This window comes from Zalophus californianus, chromosome 8 (assembly GCF_009762305.2).
Source record: "Zalophus californianus isolate mZalCal1 chromosome 8, mZalCal1.pri.v2, whole genome shotgun sequence".
NCBI lineage: Eukaryota > Metazoa > Chordata > Mammalia > Carnivora > Otariidae > Zalophus > Zalophus californianus.
Window position 1 is genome coordinate 57,727,763 of NC_045602.1, and position 16,224 is coordinate 57,743,986.

At 36.9% G+C, this 16,224-nt stretch overlaps 1 protein-coding gene across 5 annotated transcripts in view; it reads right to left on the reverse strand.

Annotated features, from left to right (window-relative positions):
* Positions 1-16,224, reverse strand: part of AFTPH (aftiphilin) — a 67,781-nt gene that overhangs the window by 41,043 nt on the left and 10,514 nt on the right. Inside the window, exon 2 of one of the 5 annotated variants that reach the window (XM_027621357.1) lies at positions 14,429-14,577. The exons of 3 other annotated variants lie outside the window; for them this stretch is intronic. The gene's annotated coding sequence lies outside the window, so the exon portion shown is untranslated. Of the gene's footprint in view, positions 1-14,131; positions 14,210-14,428; positions 14,578-16,224 lie in introns of those variants that run through there. One more of the 5 variants, XM_027621356.1, reaches the window with a different exon arrangement.

Sequence of the window (16,224 nt, forward strand, 5' to 3'; positions counted from 1 at the left end):
ATTTTTTTTTATAACTTTCAATACTAAAATCATTTCTGACTTAAAGGAAGTTGCAAAAACAATACACAGTTCTCATGTATATCCCACCCAATTTCCCACAATGACAGTATAGTAAATAATGACAGCACATGACCAAACCAGAAAACTGAAAGGAAGTTGCAAAAACAATACAGAGTTCTCATGTATATCCCACCCAATTTCCCACAATGATAGTACGGTAAATAATGATAGTACAGGACCAAACCAGAAAACTGACATCAGTAAAACACTATTAACTCAGCTACAGACCTTATTCAGATTTCACCAGTTTTGTGTATGTGGTTCTATGAAATTTTATCACATGTGCAGATTAGATTCAAATAACCACCACTATAATTGGGATAAGAACTGCCGTAAAATAGTTCAATAATATTCATCAATATAAAGAAACTCCCTTGTGTTACCTCTCAATATTCATACCCTCCCTGAAGCCCTAACTCCTGCCAGCCACTGATCTATTCTCCATCATTATAATTTTGCTACTTCACAAGTATTATGTACATGGAATTATACAATATGTAATTCTTTGAAGTTTTCTTTTTTCACTGCCCTTAATGCCCCTGAGATCCATCCATGTTGTTGCATGTCCAAGAAGTCATTCTTTTTTATTGCCAAGTAGTCCACCGTTGTATAGCTGCACCGCAGTTTGTTTCTCTGTTCACACAATGCAGGACATTTGGATTATTTCTAATCACAAATAATTACAAATATAGCTGCTATGAATATTTATGTACAGACTGTTATCTGATTGTGAGTTTTTAATTCTCTAAGATAAATTCTCAGGAGTGCAAATGCTGGGTTACAGTAAGTGTAAGTTTAACTTTATAAGAAACTGACAAACTTTTCCAAAGTTAATTTTTAAAGGGACAAATCGATCAACTTTTCATTAGTATTTTCATTATTTTACTTTCATATAAGCTTGAGATTTAATAAGTATTCACTTTTTTTCTTTTAGTTTTCTTTTAATTTAAATTCAATTAGCTAACAAATAGTACATCATTAGTTTCTGATGTAATGTTCAGTGATTCATCTGTTGCTGCATTTTGTTTTTAATACATCTAGAATTTATTTTGGTATATGATCTAAGGCAAAGGTCTAAGCAATTTTTTTTTCTAAATAGCCAAGCAATTATCATAATCCCATTTACTGAATAATCCTTCCCATACCCATTAGTTTATGATATCTTCTTTCTATATACATTTAACTCTTAAGTGGAATCTATGTCTGGGTTATCCCGTTCCTTTGTAATAAAAAGTCAAAAGGGCCACAAGACAGATTTACATTAAAAGCAAAGGGAGAATTAACAACAAAAGTCCTAGAATAAAACCAGTCCATAAATTGATACTTTCAATGAACTGAAGCCCAAGGAATATTCCCTGTAATTCACAAAAATTAGATACATGCAAAATTAGATATATGAAGAAAATATTTTACTACAAAATTCAACCAGTTTTGTAAATTCAAAACAAAACAAAACAAAACAACCACTTTCTCCCAACTCTCAGAATAAAAATTCATAAGATCTTCCAGCTATAGGGAGAAGGCACATTAGAAACCACTTAATTTAATTAGACATGAGGAAAATGAGGCCTATTGGTAAGCAACTTTCCCAAAGGTCATACAGCTGGTTAGTAGAGAATGGCTTCAGAATTTTGAAAAGGTTCTTTGAGGTCAGTGACTGGACAGTCACTGAGAGTTATTTGAAAGAAATTGAACAAATCAAAAGAAAAAGACTCCATTGCAATGTATCTATTTTAAACTGCCTTCCTTACAAAATCAGCATCATAAAGAAGAAAATGATGGCTTTACTTCTGAGATAACTTTTCTGATTTAAAGAGAAAAGGAAAATAACAGTAAAAGTTACATATAAACCCTATTTTCCTCCTTTGTCCAGAGTCCTGATAACCCCTTCCAATGCTTAGGTATACAGGGTAATTTGACCTCTAACAGTTTTCCTGTGATTATGAAGTTCCTATTTTTAAAAGTACTCTGATTGTTAATGAGTATGTGGAGAAAAGGACATTTGCACACACATACTGCTGGTGGGTGTGTAAATTGTTAGAAGGCTTCCAGAAGGCAATCTGGCTATACTATACAAACTGTTTTTTTTTTCCTTAAAAGTAAAACAAAATGCTCCAAAGGGATTATTTAAGCAAATCATGCTTTGTCCTTCCAATAGGATACTATGTAGCTATTAATATCATGATTCTCCCCTTTTTTTTTAATTTAAAAGCATTCATAATGTTGGCAACATATCAAAAGGACACAAAAGCCAGCTTGAAGGGATTCTTGGTGGTAAAATCAGTGACAACTTGAGCATCAAAATAAAGATAATACTGGATTATAATCCACTGAATAAAAGAATCAACTATCAGTCCTCAGATACGAACATTTAAGATACTGCAGTTTCAAAATATCTCCCCACAACATACTCAATTACAAAGGAAAAAAATGTAACTTTACAGTGGTGGAGGCTGACACTTCATCAAATGATCAAAGTGAACATCATTAGTAATGGGAATACTGAAATCATGTATCACCTGACAAGATGCAACAAGAACACAGGATCACTCCTGGAATATTCCTGCCCAAAATACACAACCTGAATCTATTCATGAAACTTCAGACAAATTCAAATTGAGAGTTAGTTTAGAAACTGGCCTGTAATCTTCAAAAGTATCAATGTCATGAAAGTTAAGGAAAAACTTAAGAATTCTTCCAAACTGAAGATGACTAAAGAGACATGACCAGTAAATTCAACACCTGATTTTGAACTGGCTTCCCCTTCTATACAGGTCATTATTGGGACTACTGTGAAACCTGAATGAAGTCCAAGGAGCAATGTGTTGATGCTAATTTCTTGATTTTTTAAAAATATTTTATTTATTTATTTGACAGTGAGAGAGGGAACACAAGCAGGGGGAGTGGGAGAAGGAGAAGCAGGCTTCCCGCTGAGCAGGGAGCCCGATGTGGGGCTCGATCCCAGGACCTGGGGACCATGATCCAAGCCAAAGGCAGACCCTTAACGACTGAGCCACCCAGGTGCCCCTAATTTCTTGATTTTGAGGGTAGTATTGTGGTTATGTAAGAGAATGTCTTTGGTTGTTGGAAATGCACCCTAACATACTTGGGAGAGATGGGACATCAGGTTGGCAACAGTCTCAAATTATTCTGGAAAAAGACTTATTTGTACTGAACTTGCAACTTTTTCTATGTTTGTGATCATCTCAAAATGAAAATGAAAAAATTAAAAGCATTCAAGGAGATTTATGTTTGCATTTAAATGTGCACATTGTATAATAAATGTGTTACTTATATTGTATCTTATTTTAAAAAACTGTGGCAAATTTCTCCCTCTGACCCTTCCCCCTCTCATGTGCTCTCTCTCTCTCAAATAAATAAAATTAAAAAAAAATCCTCAACTTCCTTTAAAAAAAAACTATGGCAAAATATATATAAAATTTACTATTTAAAAATATAAAAAAATTTACTAATCATTTTTAAGTGTACAGTTCAGTGGCATTAAGTACATTCAAACTGTTGTGCAACCATCACCACCACCCATCTTTAGAACTTTTTATCTTCCAAAATATTAAAATGTTTTCTGTACTCATTTTTTAAAGAGATTTTATTTTTTATTTATTTGAGAGAAAGAGCGAGAGAAAGAGAGAAGCAAACTCTGCACTGAGCATGGAGACCGACGTGGGGCTTGATTCCATGACCATGAGATCATGACTGAGCTGAAACCAAGAGTCAGATGCTTAACCAACTGAACCACCCAGCTGGCCTCGTTTTTTGTATTCATTAAACAATAACTCCCCATTCTCCCTCCTCCCAGCTCCTGCAACCAGCATTCTATTTTGTCTCCTGAATTGGACCACTCTAGGTACCCCATATAAGTGGAATTACACAATTGTCCTTCTGTGACTGGCTTACTTCACTTAGCATAATGTCCTCAAGGTTCATGCATTTTGTGTACCATGTGTCAGAATTCATCCTTTTCAAGGCTGAATATTATTCCATTGTATGTATATACTATCATCTGTTGGCAGACTGCTGGGTTGCTTCTACCTTTCGGCCATTGTGAATAATGCTGCTATGAACATAGGTGTACAGCATACCTTATTTTTTTTAACTTTTTGTTTTGAAACAATAATAGGTTAATATAAAGTTGTAAAAATAGTAGACACTTGCACACCCTTCACCTAGCCCTAACAGTGAATCTTACACAGTTCTAGTACAATAGCAAACCTGGAAATTGACCATGTTGGCACAGTACTATTAACTAGACTACAGACCTTCTTCAGTCCTCACCTTTATAAAAAACAAAACCAAAACAAAACAAAAAAACTTGCATCCACCTGTATTTGTGTGTAGTTCTGTTCAATTTTATCCCATGTACACATCGGTGTAACTACCCAACTATCAATATACAGAACTGCTCCCTCCCCCACACCTCATCCCTGGGAAACCACTGATCTGTGTTCTGTCTCCATAGTTTTGTCATTTCAAAAGTGTTATATAATTATATAGTATATAACCTCTTGAAGGTGACTTTTTCACTAAGTATAATGCCCTTAAGGTCCATCCTGGTTATTGAATGTATCAGTAGGTCAATTATTTTCATTGCTAAGTAGTATTCTATAGTACAGATATACCAGTTTGTTCAACTACTCATCGACTGAATGACATATGGGTTAGTTCTATATTTTATTTTTTCAAAGATTTTATTTATTTATTTGACAGAGGGAGATAGCAAGAGCAGGAACACAAGCAGGGGAAGTGAGAGAGGGAGAAGCAGGCTTCCGGCTAAGCAGGGAGCCCGATGTGGGACTCTTGATCCCTGGACCCTGGGATCATGACCTGAGCCAAAGGCAGACGTCCAACAACTGAGCCACCCAGGCGCCCCTCCTATATTTTATTATTATAAGTAGTACATAAACTACATTAATAATATATGTACCAGTAGCATATTTAAATAGTATACATATTAAAGATGCTAACAACAGTTATGTACAGGTTTTTGTGTTAACCTAAGTTCTTATTTTCTGGGATAAATGCCCAAAAGTGTGATTACTGGGTTCTATGGTAAGTACAAGTTTAGTTTTGTAAAAACCTGCCAAACTATTTTTCAGAGTGCTGTACCATTTTACCTTCCGTAATACTTTTTTTTTTTTAAGGTTTTATTTATTTGTCAGAGAGAGAGAGAGAGCACACGAGCGCACAAGCAGGGGGAATGGCAGGCAGAGGGAGAAGCTGACTTCCCATTGAGCAAGGAGCCCGATGTGAGATGTGGGACTTGATCCCAGGACCCTGGGATCGTGACCTCAGCCAAAGGCAGACGCTTAACTGACTGAGCCACCCAGGTGCCCCCATAATACTTTACTTTTTTAAAGAACCACCTGTGATGTTTATTGGTAGAATCTCTTCATGATTAACCTACTGTTTTTCCTAAAACTTTTCATTGTTTGAAAAATGAAATATTTTACTTGGTTCAGGCTTATTTAAAACTCAGATGTTAAGGAAATACCAATCTGAATCAGAAACTTTGTAATCAAACCAACAACACAGAAAACAGTTCTTGTCACATCTTGAAAAAGTACTCTTTCTTTCTCCTTCTTGATGCAACAAGCTCTGTCAGCCTCCCAGACTATGAACATTTCCTTCTTTCTCAAAACTGTGTCACCTACTGATGGGAAGAACTCGGGCTACATATTCCCCTTCAGCAGGTTTTGGCTTTGGTCCAATTCATCCTTCAAAAATCTAAGAGAACGCTACTCTCAAGTTTCAGTAAGAATGCCAACCAGCCAGTGTGGAGGAGGCTTGAAACTTCCCAGAATTTTCCAACTCAGTAAACTCTGTTAGTTGAAGTACTATTTGTTAACTGAAGTATTTGTATGATGAATTAGCTTATTAAGTTTGACTATGACAAATCCTTTTTTTTTTTACACAGAAAATATGGACTTTAAATAGCTATTCCTACTTAACAGGAAAGAGGGATAGATGAGCTACTTTAACACTGTGCCTGGCACATAGCAACCTTAATAAATGTTTCTTCATCCTTCTTAACGGACTACTTACTCCACACCACAAGGAGTTCTAATCAGTTTTCTAGTTTCTTTTTAATCTGAACAAGTGCATGCACACACGTACGTACGTGTGTGTGTGTGTGTGTGTGTGTGTGTGTGTGTGTGTGGAGGGGCATGTTCAACTTCCCATTTTTATGCCTGCTTATTCCAAGACCTCTTAAACAAGTAACTGTTTAAACAAGTAATGGGGGTATCCAGGAAAGAGTCAAGCTATAGTATACACAAAAAGTAGACATGGGGCTTTCGTGCTTGGGTAATAAATGGGGTATCCTGAAGCTAGTTAGAGCATGCAGATAAGAGAATATGGTAGACCTCCTGCACTTTGGAGATCTGTCCATGGGAAATCACACCCTAAATACAGAGCCTAGGGGACAACATAAGTGAAAAATAGTAAATAAAAATGCAAGCCAAGGAGTGCCTGGGTGGCTCAGTCGTTAAGCGTCTGCCTTCGGCTCAGGTCATGGTCCCAGGGTCCTGGGATCGAGTTCCACATGGGGCTCCCTGCTCAGCGGGAGGCCTGCTTCTCCCTCTCCCACTTCCCCTGCTTGTGTTCCCCCTCTCGCTGTGTCTCTCTCTGTCAAATAAATAAAATCTTGGAAAAAAAAATGTAAGCCAAACACGACCTTCAGGGCTACAAACCATGAAAATCAAAGGATCTTGGGTTTGGTAATTCTATTATAGGAGTCGAATACAGAGGGGCCAAGGGAATAATCCACAATCCTAGTAGCAGTCAGCAGTGGAACCCTGAGTCCTGTGCCAGATTAGCTGCCAGGGCAACAAGGCATACAATGGGTGAAGTGATTCAGTATGAATCTCTCATAAGAAAAGAAGTTGCACCTGCTCAAGGAGTTCTAGCCTCAGGTCTGAAATGATCATGGTAAAGAAGAGGTGGTAGGTCTGTAGGTTGAAAGCTCTGGGGTCAAGCGGAAAGGTAGGCCTGGGAACACAGAGGAATAAAAGGAGGAATGGGGCTAACTATCACCTAAGACTATCTGGCAATTTAATAATAGTTTCCCAAAAGAAAGAAAGTTGGAGCACTTAAGTTACCAGGTATCAAGACCTGGTTTAAAGCTACATGTCATGTGATAACAAAGATGCCATTGCAGTGTGGAGGGGGAAAGGACAAGCCTTTTCTTTGAACAGTGCCGGATCAAGTAAATACTTACACAGGGGGAATCAATCTTTGATTCTACCTAATAACTCACACAAAAATCAGCTCCAGACAGACTGTAGGCCTAAATGTGAAAGGTAAAAACAATCAACCTTCTAGAAGATAACTTAAGAGATTATTTTCATGACCTTAGGGGCGGCAAGGTGTTTTAAATAGGACATAGAAAGCAGTAATCATAAAAGAGAAAATGATACACTGGACTTCACGAATATTTAAAACTTACGGTCACCTAAAGAACAACATTAAGAGAGTGAAAAGGCAAGCCACTGCCTAGGAGAAGAAATCTGTGGTACATATAACTGTCAAAGAACTCCGAGCCAGAATATATACAGAATTCCTACAAATCGATGTGAGACAACCCAATAGAAAAATGGCCAAAATACCTGAACAGGTAAATCACAAAAGAGATTATCCAAAGAGCCAGTGAGCATATGAAAAGTCGTCAGGGAAATGCATATTAAAACACAGCAAGACACTACTATACACCCACCAGAACAGCTAAAATTAAAACAAAACAATTTTAGGGGCGCCTGGGTGGCTCAGTCGTTAAGCATCTGCCTCTGGCTCAGGTCATGGTCCCAGGGTCCTGGGATCGAGCCCCGCATCGGGCTCCCTGCTCGGCAGGAGGCCTGCTTCTCCCTCTCCCACTCCCCCTGCTTGTGCTCCCTCTCTGGCGCTCTCTCTGTCAAATAAATAAATAAAATCTTTAAAACAAAACAAAACAATTTTAATCATAGCTACCAATGGCAACAATATGGAACAACTGGTGTTCTCATACTTTAATGGTTTGAGTGTAAACTAGAATACACATTTGGAAAACTGTCAGTATATACTAAAACTGTACCAGGTACATACTCCACAAAAGTGAGTACATACATGCACTGAAGGCATATACAAGACTGTTCATGACAACTTTATTCTTAATTAAAACAACCCAAGTGTCCATCAGCAGAATGGTTAAAATGCATCATGGTATATATATATATATACATATTACACACACACACACACACAATGGGGTACATTATGAATTATTATTATGCAACAACATGGATGGCTATCACAGACATGATGTGTGAAAGAAGCCAGATATATACACACAAAACATGTATTGTGTGATTCCATTTCTGGGAAGTCTAAAACAGGCAAAACTAAACTACGGTGATAATTCAGAATAGGGGTACCTATAGCAGGTACAGTATTGACTGGAAGGGGGTATAAAAGAGCCTGGTGCGTGCAAATAATGTTATTTTCTCTTGATCAGAGTACTAGTTACACAGGCACATATATTTGTAAAAATTCATCCCACTGTACACTTAGGACTTGTACACTTTGCTGTATGTATGCAACAATAAAAAACAAAAAGTGTTTCTCAGAAAATCAATATACTTAGATTAACAACAACTACATTACAAGTGAATGCATATGGGACCATAATAATAAGCATACCATTCTAATAAAAAAGTTTGCTTATTTATACTTTGCCTAACTGGGATTTAAGGTAATATATGTATGTCTCAAAAGGTAGCATGGTATAGGAGAAAGATCTTGGACTTGGAAAGTCAGATCCTAGGTTCAGATTCCAGTTTCCTCATTTACTAATTATGTGAGTTTGCCCTCCTTGAGCTTTAGTTTCTTATCTATAAAAAAGGGCCAGCAGTTCCTCCCTTCCAATGCTGTTGTGAGGATTACAGATAACAGCAGACCTTCAGTACCTGGCACATTCTGTGCCTCAGCAAGCTATCAACTATCATTACATTCTAACTTACACCAAGTGTGTGGTTCAAACCATAATCTACCCTTAACAAAAATCTAAGCCAGTGTTTGCTTTTTTGCCAAAAACATTCACATGACTCTGCATATACTTTAAAAGGTCACTGAAAGAATAAGTCACTTAAAAATATTACTAACACTAAAGATACATGACACTGACTTTATTGCCAATTTCTATAACCCATCCCTGGAAAATATGAAACAATGCTCAAGGTTGAAGGACTGAGACCACAGAGGTTAATAGTAGTCTATTAAAAGAATGGAGGTTTTGATGAGGAACAGGACAATACAACCCAGATGTCCTCAGTAGTAACTTGAAGTAAACTGGCTGTAGATACTATCCATTTAGAGAAAAGACCACAAGAATAAAAGCTTCTAAGAGGGTACCTGGTTGGGATGGAAAGGATTCTACATATTCCTCTAAGATAGAGTTAATCCTTCACCACCCCTCTATCCTCCATCATTCACACAGAGTATTAACTATCTTCAGGGTCTTGGGCTCACATTGGTGGTAGTGGTGGGGTCTCTAAGAGGCCCTTTAGGAATTTCCCAGATTCAAACACTGAGAGAACCTTCCAGACAAGCTAAAAACTCACCAGAAAGAAACTCCCACGTTTTAGAGGGCTCCAGTCAAGCTGCATCAATGTGTACATCAACTTTCAAGGCCAGATAAGCACACCCAGATTATACAATCCCCAGCTTTACTGAGGACCTTTCACTCCAAACTTAGTTTTACTGAACTGGAATGGGGGTGGGGGTAATGGAGAACACAAACAAGCAGAAGGATGGTGGTAAGAAATGACGAAAGAAAAGACAACCATATCTGAAGTTGTGCTATAAGCTTTAAGTAGCACAAACTACACCAGCAAGGTTTAGTTAATGGATCACACACAAAAAAACCGCTACCTTCTTACCATGATGTCTGAGGTTTTTAATGTCACTTGTCAAATCATTTGGGTGAGTGATGGGGAAAAAATGTGTATTTTCTTTAGAAAAATGAACGAAAATGTTACATAAGCAATTAACAACATCGATTTGCATTACAAATGTTGCCTGCTATTGCAGTAGTTCAAATTATTCAAATCTTTACTTGTAATATCCTTACGGGAGTTTTAAGATACTATCAAAATATACTCTCATTGAATCTGCCCAGCCTACATTCTGCTTAAGAGTCCTCTCATCACCTTGTCTCAGAAAGAGCCCTTCTTCTGAGCAATATGGGTTTTAGTTAACTTTCTGCTTTTCCATACAACTAGAAATGACTGGACCATGCATGATGTCACAAAAGTTTTCATGCTTCTAAGATTGAAAATCTATAAGAATAATTTTCATTTTCTCTTTTTGAGTGGTTTGTCCTCAGCCTATTAGCTCTATGATAACAAAACAATGAGAGCCCCTAGAAATAGATGCTTTTTAGTAAAGAATTGAGAAAAGTTTTGTTGTTATTTGTTTGTAGGACTCCCTTCAAAACAGGCTGCAAACTTCAAGGCTATTTAATCAAACTTCCATAATCCCCAGGCTGAATATTTTTTTATAAAGATTTTATTTATTTGAGAGAGAATGAGGTAGAGAGAGAAAGAGAGCATGAGAGTGGAGAGAGTCAGAGGGAGAAGCAGACTCCCTACTGAGCAGGGAGCCCAATGCAGGACTCCATCCCGAGACTCCAGGATCATGACCTAAGCTGAAGGAAGTCGCTTAACCAACTGAGCCACCGAGGTACCCCGAAGCTGAATATTTTTAAGAGATCCCGTAATTCCTTCGAACTTTCCGATTTAAAAACAAAAACCCAAGACATCATAGACATCAACTGCATAACATGCAGTATTATTTAAAACATTTGTTGAGGGGCATCTGGGTGGCTCAGCTGGTTAAGCATCTGTCTTTGGCTCAGGTCATGATCCCAAGGTCCTGGGATTGAGCCCCTCGTCGGGCTCCCTGCTCGGCAGGGAGTCTACTTCTCCCTCTCCCTCTGCCCCTCCACCCCACTCATGCTCTCTCTCTCGCTCACTCTCTCTCAAATAAAAACTTAAAAAAAAACTTCGTTGAATAGTATATTCCCAGTACTTATACCAATATCAAGTTAACATTTATTCAGCGCTTACTATGTGTTGATACTGTGTGAAAAGTACTCATGAATTATCTCATTTAGTCCTCATACTATGCTATGAGGTAGAGATTATTATCTTCATTTTACAAATAAAAGCTTATAGAGGTTAAATAATCCCTCATGGTAGTGTAACTACTAAGCAGTGAATCAGTCACAAGCTAATAAAACACTCGAAAAATGTCTTATTGCAGAAATAATTGACAGCAAATACTAGAATTACAAGAATCACCTTAAAGGTTTCTGAGTTGTTCAGAAAAAGGTTTCTGAAACTTCCACAATTTGGAAGTAGAAAAAAAGATGCTCACAACCTAATAACCAACAAAAATGCCAAGAGGTGAATGTCTTCTTTTAATATTAATGTACACAGTATTAAAAATGTGATGAAGAATGAAACAAGCAGCAAAATATCTTTATAACTAAGTTGATCACCCTCAAAAGGCCAGACTGCCAAAAATGACAACCAAATTTTCTGTCTTCCTGATTTTGATGGGTAAGGATGATTCACAAATAAGGATGTCAATAGGAATGATTCACAAAAGTACAAATATCATACATATAATGTAAATGATGACATAAGCAGCAACTCACATTCACTCTTCAATGAATGTTGCTAAATAGCAATATGAGTTAATCATTTTACAGAAGGTAGTTTTCAAAAATTCTTAAGAAAGAGCTTTCCTTTTACTGTGTATTTTAACTTTCTGTGTAAATCCGTAAGACATTTTATTTGTGTTTGTATGGCTGCACAGTAAAAATTAAACAAGATAAATAAAAACATCTGAAATTGTTTTACCTTGAATTCATCATATCAACTGACCATATTTGAGAGATTACTAGCTATTATTCCCCAAAAGGCACTTCAACTTGAAGTTGAATAAATGATACTGGATAACTGTTAATAACAAAGACAACAAAACAGAAGCAGCAGTGAGGATGGATGCATTAGCCAAACAGTTTTTTCCCTAGTACTCGCTGCTCTTATTACAGTTACAGAATAAATTAGCCACTCTAATTTTCCCTCTAATATCCCAGAAACTTTACGACAAAAACAGAATCTAAAAGCAGGAACTACTTCGTTTCATGTCCTTTCACTAAAATCTTGCTTACATCTACAATATTGTCTACAGATAACCCCTGGACCTTCTGTTCTCTACCTGAATTGCTTGCTCCAGAGGACCCTTTGAATTTCTCCATTACTACTGATGCTTTCTCATCAAGCTTGTAAATGTTCAAGAGTCTTCCAACCTCAAACAAATCAGAGCAAAACAAAACAAACTCCTCCCTTCTGTGTCCTTCTAGCTCTCCTCCTCCTCATCACCAAGCTTCTTCAAAGGGCCCTATCTGTTCGCTATCTCTACTTCCTAACCTCCCACTCACTCCTCAACCCAGCACAATCTGGCTTCTATCCTACCACTCCACTGAAACTGCTCTTGCAAGAGGTACTTTACTTGAGCTCAAAAGACTGGAAATGTTGTGCAGGAATAGGCAAGCCTCTGTTGCTGGCCACTGCATCCTCAGGGCCTGGTGTACAGGAGGAACTGAATACACTATTATTGTTTTTGCTGGGGCATTTACTCCACTGACTACCCGTGAACTGTCTCCTCCACCTCCCACTAGGTTTCTATAACCCTAGCTCTGGTGCTCCACCAATTAAGTTAGGAAAACACTGAAGTTGAGTTAAGGTAAGTAAGTGTGATCTGAGAGAGAATGGTCTGAAATGTAATACATGTAAAAGAAAGCAAATCCAATCATTTGTGCTGCAACTGTCTGAAAAAAGAATATGTTGAGAGGGGCAGTATTTATATGCAAGCTAGGGGAAAAAAAAAAACAAAACAGCTAAAGGACAAATTTTTGTTCATGTGTTTTTAACAGACCAGCTACTATGACTCTCTGCTTTGATTTGAGGCAGTTTCTCACCATAAGTGGAGGTGTCAGCTGGTTTTTCCAGAGCGTGATGCGACTCTGGATGGCCCAACTAATTTCCCCTGCTCTTGTTCTCTGCTCCCAGCAACTTTAATACTCCATGTAAAATTTCCCACAGATTTGCAATCAGCCGACATGAATAGCTGACATGTTTTAGAAGAAATTTCTTACTGTAAAGCTTTAGATTTAAATTCTGGTCAAGATTGATGAGTTAAAACTCAAGATCCCATGGTATTCTGAAAAAAAAACAAAAACAAAAACCAAAACACAAAACCTACTTTGTGGACTTTCAAAATGGAAACCCCCCTCTAGTCTGTAACTAAAATTCATATATGTTGGCAGGCCTTTGGCAGCCACCTTCCCTGACAGTGCTACTCTCTATTATTATAAATATCTACCATGAGAGCAACTCACCTTTTAGAGAAAAAACCATCTAGTAAGAGTTCTGAAACTGCAACCAAATGCAGTTAGAATTCAATTATCTGAGCTAATGAGAAAGGATGCAGTGTCCTATATAATATATAACTCACAAATTTGGCTTTAAAATATGACCTATGTAACAGTAGATTTACCTCACAAATTGTCTTTGCTAAGTGATATTTGTTACTTTAATTTGTTCCCTGACCACCCATCAACTGAGAAAAAGATAACCTAGAAACTTGTGAGAAAGAAACCAGATGACGAAACAGACTTAAAAATAGTCATAAATCATCCACAAATAACAACATATAATGACCTTCTTGGGATGAGTTTTATAAAACAAAAGCTTTGTATATGTGAAAAACCAAATATAAACACATTACGAAACAGTGCTCAAGAGTGTATGTGTGTGTGGTATACACAGGTAATGCCACAAATAGGTCCCCCTGTACTGATAACCTTCATGGAAACTATGGAAGGAATTCCCATAGCAAACAAATTCCAGGTGGTTGACCTTTTAATGGTGATGTTCCATGGTTTAAAGTTTTACTTTCTCCTGAGAGGTAGAAAGGCTAAAGGGTAAAAAGAATTTCACCAAAGAGTACTTACCCTTACTCTCTGGGTACTCTTGATAGTTTCATTTTTTCTTAAAAGCTGGTCAGGATCCCCTAAATTGATTTTACAAACCTAAATTTATAAACCAGAAATAGGTCATAACCCAAAGTTAAAAAAAAAAAAAAGACAGGACACTGAAGAATTTAAAGAAAATGACCAAAATTAACAGTCAATTTCCCCTAAATACTATTAGTACCACTGAGGTTAGGGAAATGCAGGTCCTTCTATATAGATGTTATGAACAATGTCAAGTAATCAATAAAAAAATTTGAAAGTTGTCCATATATTTACCTTTAAACTATGTAAGCGGCATAATTTAAGGTGATTTAAAACTTCTGCAGTATTTCTATTCTGGGTATGTTCTAAGACATCAATTCTCCTATGATCAGTTTTATAGGAATAATTCATTTTACAGTCTTGTAGCCATTGCTTAAAGTCTGCTACAACAAGAAAAAAATTCAAAATTATCTCTGCAAAATCTTAGCACAGAATTTGTGTTAATAATGTATGTCTACCATAACAAGAACTATTTGCAGGTATCAATTTTGTTCAAGGTTTAATCCCCCTCACAATAATACTATCATTCTCTTTCCTTCTGAACCACTTCCTCTAAATCCAATTAATGCTTCCAGCATATAAGAGGAGGGAACAGAGCTTCTTCCAAAACAAAGAACTCCTCCTTGATCTGGTGCTTACAAGGACAAAATGCATTCTTAAATTACATTATTTGAATGAACCAAGTAATTTGATAAAATGAAAGTGTTCCTTTTCTCTTCACAGAATTTTACATATAGTAATAAAAAATACTATTTATTTTTCAAATTCATACTACCCCCAATCTAGGAAGCAAGTCACTTTAATAAAATTAAAGATACTATTGGTGGGAGTAAATGTTGGTTCATACTCCAGGCAATTCTCTAATATACCAAAAATTTTAATGTATATTTTTTGGACTAAACAATTTCATCCACAAGAATGTAGCCTATACAAGTATACAAAGATCATTCCACATAAATGTTAATTCCTACAGTTTGTTTAAAAAGCAACTGAAAATAACTTAAATATTTATCAATAAGGAATAGGGTAAATAATATAGCCATTAAAAAAAAGATAAAGCTACATTACTAATCAGGAAACGTGTCTAAAACACATTTTTAAGTGACAAAAGCATTTCTGAAAGGCATTCTCTCGATTCTCTTACTTACCATAGCCTTTCTCCTCCTTCAACGGATCTGCTGCTTCTGCTTGCCTCTTAAATTTCAGTGTTTCCCAGGCCTTGGCCTCCCCATATTCTTATCCTGGAGAAATCTCATCCACCTTTTGTTTTTGTATGTTCATAATGCCAAAACCTCTATCTATCTACAGGCTGACCAACATCCAGATCTGAATGCCTTTCTGAATCTCTCTACTTGGATGTCCCAAAGCTATCTCATATTCTTCAATTCCAAAACTGAAGTCAATCTTTACTCAAAGAACAGAAACTATACAGTTTCTATACAACATTCTGAATTCTAAGTCCAGAAATCTGAGTGTTAGCCCTGACCGTTCCCCCTTCGCCACCCCCATACCACAAATTAAATCAACCACAAAATTAAATTTTCTACATTGCTTACTATATTTGTTTTAACATCCTACAACCAAAAGCTTATTTCAGGGCCTCATTATTTTTGGCCAGGATTACTACAGTCTACTTGAAACTCCTATTTTTATCCAACATGGCTAAGATACTCTCTCTTTGCTCCAGCCAAACAGAAGTACCCCCTGGTTCCTCCACTGGCACTGTTACCTCTAGGCTGTCACATGTCATTTCTTCTACTATCCTTACCTGTTTGGAGAACCCATTTATATACCTTCAAACCCTATTCAGTCATGAAGTTTTCTGTGAAGTGAGATCACCAATACTTATAAAGTTATTATGTCATAGGTACTATGCTAGGTGCTATTCATACACTATCCAATTTAATCTCAACCACTCATTTTTATGGAGGAAAAACCAGGCTTAGAGAGGTCAAATAATCTGCTCACGGTCTCATACAGCCTAAGTATGGAAAGTAGGGCTCTAACATTATAGCCAGTGTTTTCATTAT